Source organism: Pleurodeles waltl, chromosome 7 (assembly GCF_031143425.1).
Source record: "Pleurodeles waltl isolate 20211129_DDA chromosome 7, aPleWal1.hap1.20221129, whole genome shotgun sequence".
NCBI lineage: Eukaryota > Metazoa > Chordata > Amphibia > Caudata > Salamandridae > Pleurodeles > Pleurodeles waltl.
This window is the reverse complement of record NC_090446.1, coordinates 1,053,188,501-1,053,203,556: the sequence shown is the minus strand read 5'-3', so window position 1 is coordinate 1,053,203,556 and position 15,056 is coordinate 1,053,188,501. Positions and strand designations below refer to the sequence as shown.

The window sequence follows — 15,056 nt, the reverse complement described above, 5'->3', positions numbered from 1 at the left end:
GCAGGCCAGTACAGAATATATGCAAAGTTATAAAATACTTGGGACGTGTAAGAATGAACACAAAATAAACAGTATAAAAAAAGGCAACATGGTATTCTATATAATTTTATTTCCTACAGAGCTTTTGTTAAGCAAAACTAGCACTGAAATGTCTGCCATCAAGAGGCATGCAGTACATGGTATACCTGTTTATTGAGGACAGGCATGACAGGCATGTTATGTTAGGAAGTTTATAGAGCGCCTGGTTACTCCTAGAGGAGAGTCCCTGCGCTAAAAGGCTTCCCCACAAAGACCACAGCTTGTGACTCTATTCATCGTTTGCCTGAAAGAGTTCCTCTTGTCTCAGAGCAAGCAGCATGGAATTCCATAGGTTGGGGGCCAGGAACTTGAAAGAACAACCCCCCACCTGCCCTCTCTTTATTCTGGACACTGACATCAGGGACACATCAGCTGACCTGAGATTTATTTGAGGGTGGTACTCCTGGAGCATCGGTAGTAGATATTGAGGACTTTTCCTCCATCAAATTGTGAAGCAGAAACACCGGGCTTTAAAAGCTACTCTTTTCCTCCCGGGCAACCAATAGAGCTTCGCTAAAGCTAGACCCGTAGAGGAGAACTTCGGTATGTTTAAAAGTAAGCAGGCAGCCTCATTCTATATCATTTGAGGTTTTTGTAGCCTGCCACTGGTGGCAGCTAGGTACAGAATGTTACAGTAGTCCAGTCTAGATTGAATTAGAGCTTGGACCACTGTTTTCCTCGCCTCTTCAGGGAGGAACGCTGTGATGTTGCTGAGCATTTTTAAGATGTTGAATCAGGAGCTAGCCAGACTGGAAATTTGTTTATCAAACGTAAGGTTTGAATTGAACCATATGAACAGATTTTTTAGAGTTGGCTTGGGAGCTGGGGATGATCCTAAAATATCCGGCCACCAGGCTGACGACCAAATTGAAGGCTGTTTCCCCACCACCAGTACCTCGGTTCTCTCTGCATTCAGCTTGAGACAGCTGATGTCCAGCCATCCATTCAGATCTGTGAGACAAGATTGAAACTGGGCAGCAGAGAAACCCTGATTTTGGGTGAGGGTGATGATAAGTTGTGTATCTTCAGCATAAGATAGTCTCAAAACCACGATGCTCTATTACCTCAGCTAATGGTCAAAGATAAAGATTAAAGAGCGTCAGGCTTAGAGCAGATCCCTGTGGCACCCCCTCCTGCAATGGGAAGATCTTGGAAGTATACGGTTTTTGCACAACTTGGAAAGTGCAACTCTTTAGGAAGGAGGCCAGCCATCTCAGCGCTGATCCCCCTATCCCGCAGGACAAGAATCTCTCCAATAAAAGGCCATATGAGACCTACGTAATGCAGCACTTAGATCAAGCATAATCAGTGCTGTGGTGTTACCTTCATCAGCAATTCGTCTGAGAGCCTCAGATGCTAGCAATAATGCAGATTCTGTGCAGTAATGTGTGCAGAAGCCTGGCTGAGTTTTGTGTCACAGATCATTTGTCTCAATAAAATGCACCGATTGCTGATTAACATTTTTTTCTGTAATCTTATTAAAAAAAGGAAGGAGAGAAATGGGTCTAAAGTTTAGCTCGGTCCAGTGTAGGTTTTATCTACAGTGGGACCACTGTTGCATGTTTCGACTTCGAAGGAATCCTGCCTGTGGAAAGGGATGCATTCACAGTTCACAGAGGGCTGGGGCAATAACATCCATGCCAAGCAACAGAATCTTGGGTTGAGCCGGATCCAATGGTGCCCCTGTTTTTACCTTAGGCAGGATTCACCAAAAGTCTGATACAGACATTATTCCGAACCTAGAGAGGCACTTCTTAGGGGAGGTAAACCATGATCCTGACAGTTCACTTCCCTGAATTCCAGGGGGAAGAAGGTGTGCATCTTAGCCACTTTGTACTAAAGAAATTGAGCGATTCAATTGCAGGTCTCCTGTGAAGGAGTGGTGGTGGATGAGACACGCTCCAATGAGGATAGCGATTGCACCATCGAAAAGATCTCACTTGAGGAGTTCTGTGCTTGATTCAATTTGGGCATAAAAAATGCTACCGGAAAACCTAATTTCCTTATAATAATCTTTCAGGGCCTTTAGGGAGCCGATTCTATCTTCTGGCACATAATTTCGGCTCCATAAGCACTCAAGCCGATTATAGGACTTTCTTATGGCACGCAAGTCTTCATGGAATTATTCAGCAGATGGTTTGGAGCGGTTAGTTGAGACCATAGTTGGTGGTGGGATCTTGTCTAGGGACCCACTAATCCAGTCCTCAAGGTGTCCGGATGCCTCCTAAACACACTTGCTAAGAGTGGGCGTGGAAACCTTGAGGGAGCCTGGAAAAGATGTTGCGGTCACCCTGGACCACTTGCGAGTTTGATATTGAAGTACTTTAGAAGCGGGAGCCTTCAGAGAGGACAGTTTAAATGAGAAAGGAAGGACAAAATGGTCAGACCAAACTACGGATACAGGGGGTGTTCCATTAATGTTCGCTGAGTTAGAAAAGACTGAGTCCAAGACATGACCCTGACTATGTGTAGGAGTATGTATAAGTTAGAAGAGATGGCATGTGGCTAAATCCTCAATAAGGGTCGAGGCACTGTGGCAGGCAGCATCCTCAAAATGGAGATTAAGAAGTTAGTGCACCGCAAAGGGAATTATGTAATCATGTCCGCAAGGGCTGAGATGAATCCCGATGCGGGGCACGGAGGTCGATAAATCAATAGACCCGCTAAAGTAACCATGTCTGCTTGAAAGTAAGCTTGAAAAAGGCTGCCTTACTGCCTTCGATTTTCATCTCCCTGAAAGTACATGGAAGGGAATTCTTATAAATCAACGCAATACTCCAGCCTCCCAGGAGGCCCTGTCCAGCCTTACTATCGTAGCCCTCAGGGACTGCCAGCAAGATACCCAGTGCTGACTCAGCCTTAAACAAGGTTTCGGAAAGAAACAGCGCATCTATGCGCTGATCAAAGATAAGGTCTGCAAACCGGCATCTGAAGCCTTCAATGCCCATCTCTGTCTGTGAGGACATAGAATGTTATTAGCCAGTATCCTGGACAATGGAGAAGCCTCTTTGTCTGAGTCACAGATGCTGTACTTTCACTTTTTTACAGGCTTTCTTGAAAAGGCGAACTTGTGATTTATCAGGTAATGTGAGAATAATCTCCTGGGGATTTGCACCTGTAATCATTCATATGGAAATATTTTAGTCATAACATAAAACACTACGGGCAGATTTGCTAAACCTTCTGGCAACGCAGTGCAGCAGTCAAAAATGCTGTGCTGCGTTGCATGACAGGAAGGGAGCAGGTAAGGTAAGGCTCTCTCCTCCCCTCTCCCTAGCGCTGGCACTGATTTCAGCTGCCGTGCGCCACGCACACACCTTTGCGTCATAGTGCTAGGGTGTCTGTGAGAGTCTAACATAGGTTTTGCACTGGAAGGGTTACCTTGCAGTACAAAATACAATGCCTAGCCAACATTTAAAACTTTTCCTTCTTTGTGTGCTGCACAGTGCAGCACGCATGCAAAGTAGGAAAAGAAAGGAGAAATTACATAATTTATTCTATTAAAGCCTAGATAGAAAAGGCGTTATTTTTTTACGCAAAACCCTGGGTCTCATTTACCAGAATCTTACGCATTGGCTCCTATGCACAAGATTTCTTGCACTGCCCTACAACTCCCTAACAACACCATGGATGCGTTGTATTTACAATACAGAGGTCCATGAAGCACATTTTCACAGATGCATCAGAGATTCTGATTCATCTGTGGCATCAAACTGACGCATTACTGGACTAGTGTCAATACAATTGCACTACTCCAGCAATGAGAAGAAGGGTCCCATAGAGAAAAGCCTTGCGTCATTTTAAAGCCTGCTCTGAGCAGGTGTTAAAATTCGGACACAGTGGAGTTGTAAAACAACGCAGTGAAATATTGTAAATTCCACTGCGTCAATTCTGCCAGGTTTTTCTCGACGGAACACCTACTTTGCATACATTATACCTGGCTCTGGTAGAATGTGACGCAAGGGTTCATAAACTGATATATTGAGCCGAATGCGTCAGTTTGTAAATGTGGAGCAGTGTAAAGCACTGCTTGCACCACCGTTGTGTAACAAAAATGACGCAATGGTGGTGCAAAGGCCTTATAAATTAGGTCCTCCGACTCACATTTTTGATAGAGAGTGTGTTGCATCAAAAAGTGTGGGTAGTTGCATGGGAACGCACTTTTAACACCCCCTTGATGCTAAGTAATGCAAAGCAGTGTATTATGTGACTGTGCAGCCACAGCATTTTTTGATAAACTATGGATTTGCCAACCTTGCCACATACTCCATCATCTGCCGCCTAACGTGCAAATTTTAACAAAAAAATGCTGTTTCTAGCTCAAATGGTTGAAAAGTTACTAAAACTGTACTAGCACATATTTCTGCGCAGTGGAAAGCCCTTTGAAAAGTTTGACAGGTCACTTTTCTGTTGATTATTGCTATATTTATGTGTTAAGCCGGCAGTCATGGCTCGCTGCATGCTGAAGGGGCGGGGTGGCGCGTGCAGGGGGGGAATAAACATTAAATAAAAAAATAATAAAAACGAACCTGCCTTGCCACACTGCCGCCGCTCCTTCTTGATGGTCACTGGAGGCAGCCACAGGCTCCCACCCTGCCCTGCAGCCAGTCCTGACGCTGTTCAGAACAGTGTTAGGACTGGCTGGGAGCACCCAGGCAGACTGATAGCATGTGCCTGCTCTCTCCAGCCCAGCAACACAGTGAAATACTGTCAAATTGGGTTATCGCTATTGCAAGGCCTGTCTCTCCTATAGGTTAACATGGGGGCTGCCATTAAATGTCTTTTAAGTGCAGTTGCCCATTGGCAGCAGATAGAGATATGGAAATTGGGGTCTCTGAACTCACAATTTAAAAATAAATCTTGTGGTAGAGTTATTTTTTAGATTGTTTGAAAATACCACTTTAAGAAAGTGGGCATTTTCTTGGTTTCTATGCATTCTGTGCCTCTGTGTGCCTATGGAATCCACATCTGGGTCAGACTGACCCTTGGGCTGTTTGTGAATTTCCTCTAGACAGTGAGGTGTGTCCTGCATATCCTGATGAGTCTCCTGGGCTAGAGTGGGGAGAGAGCAGCTGACACCTGCACCTGAAAGGGCAGTGCCTGTCCTTCCACAAAGCAGGCTTCAACCCCCTGGAGTGCGTCTGGGGCCAGGCATGGGCGAGGCAGGATCTTGTGAACAACAGAGACTTTACTTTGAAGTTTGCCTACTTCAAAGGCAGAAATGGGTATAAGTAGTGGGCCCAAAGCCCCACAACTTTAGATTACTTCTGGATCAAGAGGAACCTCTGCCCAGGAGAAGAGATTGATGCTTGAGGAGGACCAGACACTCTGCCTGTTGCTTTGCTGTGCTGGCCTGTTGCATCTGCCTGAAGAGGGAAAGAACTGGACTTTGCTTTCTAAAAACCTGCTTGTGAAATTTCTCCAAGGGCTTGGACTGAGCTTGCCCCCTGTTCTGAAGTCCCAGGAACACGAAAGAATTCATCTGCCATTGCCTGGGCTCTTCTGCTGAGAGACCTGACTTGCTAAGTGATGCCAAATCCAGTCCCTGTGCCCTTAGAAGTGGAAGCTGGTAACCTGCAGGAGAAAATCTACCTTCTGCTATATATTCCTCAGAAAAATCGACGCATTGCCTGTTCCACCGCTAACAATTTGACGCAGCGCCCGCCTCGTGGCTGGAGAATCGACGCAGTGCCTTTTCTGAAGGCGGACCCTTAACACAGCTTATCGGAATTTTACACGCATCGACCCTGGGCGTCAAAATCTTCAACATCTCTGCACTGACCTGAGGCTGCTTGTCTGGCAATCAACGCATCCCTTCCCTGCAAGGAAAGAATCGATGCATCACTTGCCCGGCGGAGAAAGAATCAACGCACAGCCTCACTTGTGAGTAATGAATCGACTCAATGCTTGCTTTTCGGCAGCAAGCTCACCCGTGCGGCTTCATTTTTGATGCATACCAGGTACATTTGTGCTAAAACAAAGCATCCATTGATTTCTATGGATTAAGACTCTTTTTACTTTAAAAGTTCATATTTTTGCTTGTTTATGTTGGATTTTTGTCATTTTGGTCTTGTTTGATTTAAATAAATATTGGCTATTTTTCTAAACTGGTGTGGAGTCCTTTTGTGGTGTTTTCACTGTGTTACTGTGTGTGTTTGTATAAATACTTTACACACTGCCTCTGAGATAAGCTTGACTGCTTGTGCCAAGCTACCAAGGGGGTGGGCATGGGTTATCTGAGCTGTCTGTGTCCCTTTCCCTGACTAGAGTGAGGGTCCCTACTTGGACAGGGTGTTAATGACTGCCAACTAACGACCTCATTTCTAAAAACCTAAAAGGTCAATTATGTTATATCCCTGTTTTCTAAACATATAATTTAAATGCCTATAAATATCTGTAAGTTGTGTTCTCTAATGCTTGTCAGTTTCCTGTTCTCAACTTCCAACTTCATAACATCCTGTTTTCTATAATCAGGTCTCAAATGGATTTCACGAGGGGGAATTTGTACTACCTTTTCTTTGCTACTCTTCTGTTACATAAACGTTTTCTGTGATCGATGCTCCTTGAAGTTAGATCTAAGTTATACTACTCTGTAAAATGTTTACCTTAAGGCCTAAAAGGTGCAATAATTATGTCTGTCACCAGTGAAGGTTTGTTGGGTGTGTTCCAGTTAATAGGGGCTTGTATGGAGGTTGAAGTTTCATACATGTACAGTTTAGGCTATGAGAGCTCAGCCTTTAGAACTTTTTAGTTGTACTCTAAAGGCTCCTCAGTGGTGGAGATGCCTTAATGCTCTCTCTGAGAGGGCATGATCATAAGGTTGCCTGCCGCGCCCTGCACAGACATGCCTCTGGCAAACAGGAACCTAAAATGAAGATGCTCTTTAACGATGGTGAGTTCTTCACCTGCTTTTATATGCCCACCAGCTGTGTTCCTGTTTGGCAGGTGTATTAGTGCATTGTTTTGTAAGTAGGTACTATAACTATACCTACGTTTCTTGAGGGTTACTACATATGAGGCAGTAATGGGAAACGTCCTTAACCATGCGTTGTAAACAACGCAGATGTTTCCCACACAAGTGTAACCACACTTGCCGGAACAACGCATGGCTTTTTACGTGCCTTAACCACACAAGTGCTGAACTACGCAAATGCCTGGTTAAGGCACAGAAAAAGCTGTGCATTGTATGGGAGAGGACGCAGAGGATGCTGTGAGGTAAGTGAGGCAGGGGTGGTGTGGATTAAGGGATTGGGATTCGAATTGGGGTGGGTGGGGGGTTGGGTGGGGTAATTTTTTTTTAAAAGGGTGGGGTGGGGGTTCGAGTATTTTTTTAGGGCTTAGGGTGGAGGGAATAGGACTATTTTTTTTTTAAGGGTGGAAATGGGGGGTTGGTTATTTTTTTTAATTTAGGGCTTAGGGTGGGGTAGTTTACTTTTAAAGGGATGGGGTAAGGTTTACTGAAGGGTAGCAGGAGGGAGGAGAGAAGGGGGGAAGGATTGGGAGAGGGTGCAGTGAAGTACGTGGGGTTGGAGCAGGGTTGATGGGTAGTTTTTAGCAGTGGGGTGGATTTAGGGCTTAAGATGGGTGGGGGTGTCGGGGTACTTTATTTTTTAGGGTCAGGGAAATTTAGTTTTTAGGGGTCGGTGCGGGTGGTCAGGATAGTTCTATTTTTAGGACTTAGTGTTGGGGGGCACGGTAGTTTGCTTATTAGGGGGAAGGATTTGGGGCTCAGGGCGGGTGGGGGATGTCAGGGTAGTTTAGTTTTTAAGGGTGAGGGGTCGGGGTAAATTTTTTTAGGGTTCAGGCTGGGTAGGGGGTTTGGGGTACTTTAGTTTTTAGGGGCGGGAGTGGGGGGTTGGGATCTTATTTTTTTTTAGGGCTCAGGGTGGGTGGGGGAATCGTGGTAATTTAGCTTTTAGGGGTAGGGTAGTTTTGGGCCTCAGGGTGGGTGAGGGGGTTGAATGCGAGAACCATGCATGCCATTTCACATGCCGTTCCCACACATGCCTTTACTAGGCATGCTTTACAACAAAAGTCATTATAAAGGCATGCATGGAAACAACACGGTTGGGGTTCCTACAGCATTGTGAAGGCACGCGTTGTTCCGGCATGCTTGGTTCCATCGTACAACCGGCAGTAAGTGGTAGAGCAGAAGCGGAAGAGACAATGGAGGTTTAAAATCTCAAGGTGAGCTTCTACATAACCCAAACAGAGGTGAGGCAAACAACTTTCTTAGTCCTGCAATAATTGCTTGTGTATGCAGTAATCAACACAATACTAAAATGTCATGTGGTAAAACAATTAAATTCAAGCCATAAAAAACTTCATGGCAGATTTATCAAAGTGTCATGCAAATCATTAAGGCAACTTGCTGCACTGGGGAAGGCATTCCTGTCCTCTCCCTGTGCTGTGAGACCTTCCTGCACAAAAACAACCCTTAGAATGACTTTCCTCTTTATACACGTGCTGCATTTTGCAGTACAAGAAGAAAGAGGAAATATAAAGGAGATATTTCTCCTTGTTACGGTTCTGTTGTAGAGGCATATCATTTTGACGCAATCCCAGGTTTCTTATCTATGGTAAATATGGTATTGTGTAAATATCCATAGGTGGGTGCATGGGAACCCTAAAACTCCACCCATGGAACACCTTCCCAACATGGAGTAACACAATGCAGAAATGTGTGCTACCTTCCATTACTTTGGAATACTAAGAAAAGCATAGCTTAATAAATCTCACTTAAGCTCTTGTGTTGCATTACATCGCCTTGCGTGACGCAAGGGCAACACTAGGGTTTAGTAAATCTGACCCTTCATTTTTCACCTTGCTAGGACAGTGTCTCCAACGTGAAACTATGATGTTCGTAGCCTTTCTATTGTTTCTTTGGATCTTCTTCCTCAATCTATCATATTGCATGTAGCAATCAGCCATTGGTTCTGAGAGCAACAATGGGTTAGTGCTTATTGTTTTGACATACATCAGCTTAGTGGGCAAATATGCTGCTGAGGAATGATATATAAGGTGATACCCATGAACAAACTAAACTGTCATTTCACAATAGGTTTTACGTTCAACAGCAATCACAACTACATGGCTCAAGTTTAGAAATTGACTCCTGAAAAATATGATCCATTTGGAGGTCTGCACTGACTTTGTGCCAGGTTGTAAACATACTTGTGTTGTTTTGACAGACTTATGACTTACCAGATGACTAAACGTACAATAGTTTCCTACAACAGATTGTTCATTCCTGGGAGACAGACTTTCTCTATCCCGATGTTTGGTTCTGATTATTCCCTGCTGCTTTTTTGTATGCTGGGGAACCAGATTATTGCATTGGAAGTCTAGGAAGGATGGGTCGTGGGCTGCTAATTTTCCCTGTTTTTCTATTACCTCAGTAGCTGACGTTTTGGCCTCTTGGAAGTGTGGAATTACCATCATTATTGCACTGTTTGTGCCTTTCCCAAAAACATGGTATCTTTTTTGCTTATTTATTGATTTGGCATATTTGAAATTACTGAAAGTCATTTGCAAAGTACACAAATAGCACAAGCTGTGTTAATATCATATTCCTTCAGTGAGGCCTTCAGTACTCACATCTGGAATAAAAACCATGAAATGAGCCAAAAAGCAGCCATATAACACCGCAGGCAATGCTCTGAAATGGAAAAGTGAACCCAAATTTAATACTATGTAAGTCAGATGTCAGTGTCCCTTGTAAAAGTTAGGCTCAACTACCTAGTGCTTAAAACTAAAATGTAGGTTTATCACGCACTTTTATTTAAAACTGGGTAATCTGAGCTAAAGTTCTATGTTACAAGTGAGGTTGCGGTCAGCCTACACAGGTTTAAAGTGGTGCAATTTTATAGGCCTAATACTTATCTAACTTTGACTTGGAAAAATACATGAAAGAAATTATCATAGCATATAACTAATTATTTAAAATACAAATCATGGGCCAACACGGATATTTATTTTATATGTTGTAAGGGTGGCTTCTATAACATTGTTCTATTCCTGTCATAAAGGCCAACCTGGCTTGGTAACAATAACCTCCTGCCTCTGGCTGGATCCCCTATAGTTCACCACTAGCGCAAAACATGCATACCTGCTAACTTCCTAGCAGTACTTCCCTCCTATTGATCATAAGCTTCAGCAGAGCAGAAAGGTGTCCTGTCTGTCACTTCTTGCAGTCTTAGTGGCTACCTTTCAAAAGAGTTTTGGCCCTGATCAAAGCTTTGCATAGACAAATGTCTGCTGTACTGCCAAAGGAAGTTTGACAGTGATGGAAGCACATCACTAACCAAGCATTTGCAATGCAATGGGTCTCCAACGTTTGCTCAAGTTAGAGCTATTAGCGTTGTAAATTCCTAACTGAACTTTCCTGGCCACATAGATTGAAAATGAAAAGTAAAACAGTTGACATGATCAAGTCAATTTAAAGTGCCACAGCCACTGTGAGCATGAGCGCGAAGGAGAGAAACAAAAGGAAAAAGAAATTCGCTCACAGTCAAACATATCGGCAAACATGCAATTATCCATGTAATAGGGTCACTCCCCAAATCGGTCATAAAACCGCCTCAAGGCAGGACAAATGTAAAGAATTTACCAATGTCATCAAAGGACTTTTGAAAGACAAAACCACAAACAAATGACAGTGATGGGCGTGAGGTGGGCATTCTTAAAAGCCCACATAGATACCAACATGTTGGAAAAGAATCGCTTGTGTGCTGCTATGCTCGACCTAAAAAACCCTTCCTGATTGGCACTGCCCTTTTGTTTTGTGCGACATGGGTAAAATGGAAGCCACACAATTGAACGTCTTTGAAGTATGGAGGTTTCACAGGCTTGGAGGAGGCTTTCTCCTTGGGAAGGAGATGGCAAGAATGTTTAGAATGGTTTTGTTCTTCCTTAATCCGAGAGGGGTCAGATGAGTGATGCTTTGGAAGGAGCTGGGATTGTGGGCCTGCCATTGTGCAAAACTGTAGTGTAGAACAAAGCATTGTGGTTTTACGTGTGCTGCGATTCAGCCCTGGGAACTAAGAACTGGATTCTAGTGTTTGAAAATACAGGAGGGGAATGTGTAGGAACTCTGGCTTTATTCTGCTTAATATGATTCATCAATCCTTTTTGGGATACCCTTATACAAAACATATCACTAGTCTCTAGACAAAGAGCTGTTTGGGATTGGGAAGGGATAAGATTACCTGATGTTTTTGGACCAGTTCTATTGATTTTACAATTATTGTATCACATGAGCAAATTATAAGCATCCAGGTTTACTTGAAAAAGCATAACAGTTCGTATCCCCGTGGATCACATCAAATTATGACATTTTGCTTAGTCTGTCAGGAGCTCTTGGTCCTTGGTTACAAACAAATAGATCAACAATGATAACAATGTCATGACCAACACTTGTACAACAAGGAGCGTGCACGAAACAGTATATTCACTTATGTGCCAGTAGTGTAACCTCCTCCCTCCGTGTGACCATAGGAGCCAGTTGGGGACCACAAGGTGTGTGGTGAAGTGGAACTTATCAGGTGAGGGGTCGTAATGGTGACCGAGGACTCTTCATGAGGGGAAAGTGATCTGATGGATTTACTCGGTTTTGATTATAGGTGTAAAAGTAGTTTGCGTCCCCAGATTGGGACCCCTTAGTCATGTTGGTCCTCCTTAAATTTTTGCATCTGTAGTAGTGAATCCCAATCTGCCACTATAGGAACCCTGTGCAAACCCCTCACGCCGGAGGGCCACAGATTCTGCCCTACCCCATTAAAGTGTCACTGCACACCAGTGCTTTAAATCTAGGCAGTGTATTGGTCTTCCAGTGCGTAGCTATGGACCCACGAAATATGAGCAGCACCAGATCAAGAAGTCGGTTAGTAGCGCCCCCTGCCTTCCTATGTCTGAAGAAACCCAGAACCCCACTTTCCATACTGCACTGGTCTGTGCAAGCTGTGATTGCAGTCAATGCCTCTCTGACTTCCTGCTATAGTGTAGCCACAATCGGGCAGCTCCAAAACATGTCGGCCATGTCTGTGTCTGGTGCGCGGCTTCTCGTTTACTACGAGGTTGAGCTGTAAATTCTCTGCAGAGGTGCAGGAGTGAGATATGCCCTGTGAAGAATATTATGTTCGATGTTTTGAAATGTGGTATTGCGAGAGAATTTGCGGGGATATGCCATATACTTGTCCCACCCTTTCTGGGACAGTTCCCGACCTATGTCTTACTCCCATTTCTGTCTTGTTGGTAGTAAGGGGCCTGTGGATTGCATGCTTTTGGGAGCAGGTAATAAGTCGTCAGCCTTCACCAATAGTGTTTAGGGTGTGTATATCAAGGGGGCTGTCTGTGGTCTTGTATCTATTTGTTATTTTCCAAAGGCATTGTATTTCAGCTACAAGCCATAGGCCTAGAAATTGCCGCTGGCAGTTCACAATCTGTTTGAAGTTGTGCAAATGAGATGAGTGCACAGTTTTAGAATAGGGTAGGGTGACCAGATTTTGAGGAGCAAAAACCAGGACAGGTCAGATATAAAAGAAGGACTAAAGACTTTACTCTCACTTTTATATCTGGCATGTCCCGCATTTTTGCGTAGCTTTGTGAATGTGGGCCTATAAATGTGTGTATTTACACACACACTTACAAAACTATAGATATCAAATTAGCTATGGCTTGACCTCCCACCCTGTACCCCAACCCTCCCCCAGCCACCTCTCTCTGTTCCTGATAGAGCGTTCCGACCTAATAAATTACCTGTATTTGGACGCTCTTGGGTCGATGAATCTTTTGACCAAGTGGGGCTCTCTTCACCCGAGAGTAATCAATTTAATCAAATCAATAATCAATAACGAACATAAGCAATGCCCTGATCAACATAACACTTCACAATTAATCCAGAAAACATTTCGGCGAACCATGACCTTCCGGCCATGAATAACCACACCAGTTTATGCAAAGTTAATGCATTTATTTCCCTATATTAACAAAGCTAGCACGATATAAATGTGTCTCAACACCAAATGATATATGTAAATGAACATTAATAGCTGTCCATAACGATGAAAAAGATGCAATCTATGCAGCATTTGAATAACAATGCATTCGATGATAGCAACGCAAACCACTAAAACTATAATCTGTAATGAGCTAATTGCATACATTAGTCAGCATAACAAGGTCTCAAATTGCATCGTGCGACAAATGAATCCTCATCTAACCTCAAATTAGCATCTGCATGTGGGATTTCATGCAAAAACAATTTAGCAACATTAATTTGGAAAACTCCTAACTAGGGCTCTTATCAAAAATCAGCAGTTGGTTACCTAAAAAGAAACACAATGCAATTGTACATTTCCTTTCATATTTACCAAATTCAATCAGCATTCAAGGAAGTCTTCGTCTCACAGGTACCGGTTTCCGATCAGCATGGGACGGGGCAAAGGGGCAGGGTGGACGGGGCAATTGCCTCACAGCGGCAAGATAAAGGACAAAACTACTACTTCATGCAAAGGGGCAAATCGAAGTTAAAGTCTCTAGGGCGAGAATTACTTAAAGTCTCTTTCTCTCGATTAGAGAAAGCTTCAAAGTCTCATTCAAAATGGCGTCGAACATCAATTGGCATCGTAGAAGATGGCAAAATGACGAGGTCGGCAAGATGGGCCATAATGGCTGCAATGTCTAATGTTCTCAATGGGTGCAATGGGTAATGGCGTATAACCCGCTTTCTTCTTGTGCACCAGGTTTAAATAGACAACAGTTCAAATCCAGTAGGGTCTTCCATTGGAGGGTTCATAGGTTGGCTTCAAATTGTCCAATCAAAAACTACAGTTCACAAGCTTCTACCTAGGCATACATTATCCTTGGAGTCGGGAACGTAAGTTGCAACATATTTTACCAATTAACTCACTTTCAGAGCTTCCATTGTCTGCACCTGCAGATTGACCTTGGAGCAAAGAAGAAGATGCCAGGCTGGCACGAAACCTTAAAGATAAGCATGTGAACCGATCTCACTGGAAAAGTACAGCTTCAAGCAAGAATACACGTTTTATTAGCACATTGGAAAAACACGAGCATCTAAACCGTGAGACAGGCAACTAGGCCGAAGCCTCCACTAAAGTTATGCTAAGTTAAAACATTTCAAACAAGCAAATCATAGCACACGTTTACGGTTATGTCAGATTAGCACAATTCTAATACATCACGTTATATAAAGCACGCTTATAAATGTTGGCGAACTACTCTGAGGGCACATTTGTCCCCGTACAATCTTTATTAGTTCGGTTAAAGTCACACTTGATTATTGCAGCACTACGTTTATGCGCTAATAAATGTAAAACCTTCATTTCTGCGTCATCAATCCCTCCTCTGATGACTACTTGTCATCACACAAAACCATTCCCACAAATTTTATTCCATTAAAATTCTGTCAGTTCTCTCTGCCTTTTAGTTCCCCTTGTTCTTGCCTTGTATTCTTCTGCCATTCTTTTCATCATTTTCTCTTCCTTCCTTCTCTTAATTCTTGCCATGATCATTAGTATTCCTCTCTTTATTCCCCAAATCCCAAAGATGCAAATTAGTACTATTAGTATTCCCTGTATTATTTTTAGCAATATTCCATTCCAAATGCCACCAAGCCAATTTCCCACTGAAGCAATTCCCTTTCCAACCTTCTCCCAAACTCCTGGTTCTTTCAATTCCTTCAAGTCTGCACTCTCTTTTGTTAGATTTGCAAGCATTGTTTTAATTTTAACACTGTTGTCTGGTATATACGTGCAACAGTGACGCGCACCAAGCATTTTGCAAACGCCGCCATCCTTTGCTAAAAGAATGTCTAGGGCAAGCCTGTTTTGAAGAGTCATAGCTCTTTCTGCTGCAAGTTCAGCATCCATCAGGATTATAGCACCTGAAAACTTTGTCAACATGTTATCCACTATAGTAGACAACTTTCTTATTTTGATGGAATTCAACACAACTCC

The 15,056-nt window shown here is 43.4% G+C and overlaps 1 protein-coding gene across 2 annotated transcripts in view; it reads left to right on the top strand.

Moving 5' to 3' along the window:
• The window catches only part of PECAM1 (platelet and endothelial cell adhesion molecule 1), a 302,864-nt gene that overhangs the window by 166,994 nt on the left and 120,814 nt on the right, over positions 1 to 15,056 (top strand). The window lies entirely within an intron of this gene.